This window comes from Crocuta crocuta, unplaced genomic scaffold (genome assembly GCF_008692635.1).
Source record: "Crocuta crocuta isolate KB4526 unplaced genomic scaffold, BGI_CrCroc_1.0 scaffold334, whole genome shotgun sequence".
NCBI classification, from domain to species: domain Eukaryota; kingdom Metazoa; phylum Chordata; class Mammalia; order Carnivora; family Hyaenidae; genus Crocuta; species Crocuta crocuta.
Genome location: NW_027533260.1, coordinates 5,308,289 through 5,310,132, shown reverse-complemented (window position 1 = coordinate 5,310,132; position 1,844 = coordinate 5,308,289). Strand labels below are relative to the sequence as shown.

The following is a 1,844-nucleotide window of genomic DNA, read 5'->3' as shown; positions in this document are numbered from 1 at the left end:
CCCCCCCCCCCCCCCCCCCCCCCCCCCCCCCCCCCCCCCCCCCCCCCCCTCTCTCTATATGGCTCAGTTCCTTATTTCATTTCGGTCTGCTCAAATACAACACCCGTCCTGGCCAGCTATCTCTTGCTCCCCGGCTGGGCCAGGCAGCCCCTCTGGACACCTGAGGCCCCCGCCTCCTTCCCTCCAGCCCTGGTCTGTGTCACCCGCTGGACTGTGAGACAGGACCTCACCGCCCTGTCCCTGGCACCACGTCACGTGGGCCGGGCCCCCGAGCATGCACTTGGATAATGTGGATGGGTGAGGCTTTTCATTCCCTTCAACAAACATTTACCGAGCTCCCCCTGTTTGCCAGGCCCTGGGTGGGGCTGGGGGGGGGGTGACATATTGGACGTGTCCTTTCTCGCAACAAGTCTCACGTTCTGTGGCAGACAGACGGCACAAAAGTTTCAGTAAGTGCATATTGTCAGGGGGTGTAGCGCCCGTGCAGAAGAGGTCATTCAGGCCGCAGGGGCTGCTGTTTTCCTCCCTGTAGACGTGGTGCTTGAGCAAGCGACCCGAGTCAAGTGCACGAGGAAGGTGAGCCATGTCTCCGGAAACGCAGAAGTCCCGCATCTGGAAGAGGGTTCCCGGCTCTAAGAACAGCACGGGCCCTGGCGCAGGAATGTGCCTGATACATTCAGGGACTCACAGCAGTGAGCGAGGGAGGGAAGGGGCGTGGGGTCAGAGACATGGTGGGGCTTTGCAGCCATCATGAGGACTTGGGCTTGTTGCTCTTGGGGATGTGGGAGCCACGGGAGGGCTCTGAGCCCAGGAGGGGTGCGGCCGGACTTCGTTCTAACAGGATCCCTCTGGGGCGCCTGGGTGGCTTAGTTGCTTAAGCGTCCAGCTTTCGCTTAGGTCATGATCTCGCGGTTCGTGGGTTCGAGCCCCGCGTCGGGCTCTGTGCTGACTGCCAGCTCGGAGCCTGGAGCCTGTTTCAGTCTGTGACTCCCTCTCTCTCTGACCCTCCCCTGCTCACGCTGTCTCTCTCTCTCTCTCTCTCTCCTAGAAATAAAATAAAAATAAAAAAAAAAAACCAGGATCCCTCTGACAGCTGGGTCTGGGTAGGGATCAGACTGTAGGAAGCTGTAGCCCAGAGGGAAGGTGATGGCGGCTGGACCAAGGAGGAGGTGGTGTGGGGGCGGGGGCGGGAGTGGAGGTGAAAGGATNNNNTACCGATGGATTAAATGTGAGTAGCAGAGAAAGGGAGGAGGGGTCCTGTGTGCTGTGGGATGGCCTTTGTGTGACCACCAATTGGCGCCTGAAAGGGTCTTCTTCCAGCCGCCCTAGGAAGTCTAAGTCTTTTTTTTTTTTTTCTTTTTTTGCTTCATTTTACAGATGAGGAAACGGAACAGGGAGGGTGCTTGCCGAGCTGCTGTGACCTGTCCAGATCCCTCGTAGTGAATCTGGGAGGGATACGAACCACCCTTCTCCCCGAATCCACACCTCCTTCCTCTGCGCAGTGGGGTAAGCTTATGGCCTGCCAGCCAAGAGTGCGTATTATATTTTTCCCTCTAAGTTTTTTATATTGCTTATTTTGAGAGAGAGAGAGAGAGAGCAGGAGCAGGGGTGGGGCAGAGAGAGAGGGAGAGGGAATCCCAAGCAGGCTCTCTGCCCCGATGCGGGGCTTGAACTTGAGAACTGTGAGATCACGACCTGAGTTGACATCAAGAGTTGGGACAAAGGGCCCCTGTCTGGCTCAGTTGGTTAAGCATCTGACTTCGGCTCAGGTCATGATCTTTTTTTTTTTATAATTATTTTTTTTAATGTTTTTTTAAAATTTATTTCTAGGAGAGAGAGAGAGA

The 1,844-nt window shown here is 56.0% G+C and overlaps 1 protein-coding gene across 2 annotated transcripts in view; it reads left to right on the top strand.

Annotated features, from left to right (window-relative positions):
* GEMIN7 (gem nuclear organelle associated protein 7) overlaps positions 1–1,844 on the top strand; it is a 12,679-nt gene that overhangs the window by 3,742 nt on the left and 7,093 nt on the right. For both annotated transcript variants that reach the window (XM_077747416.1, XM_077747415.1), the window contains exon 2: positions 1,378–1,506. The gene's annotated coding sequence lies outside the window, so the exon portion shown is untranslated. The remainder of the gene's footprint in view (positions 1–1,377; positions 1,507–1,844) is intronic.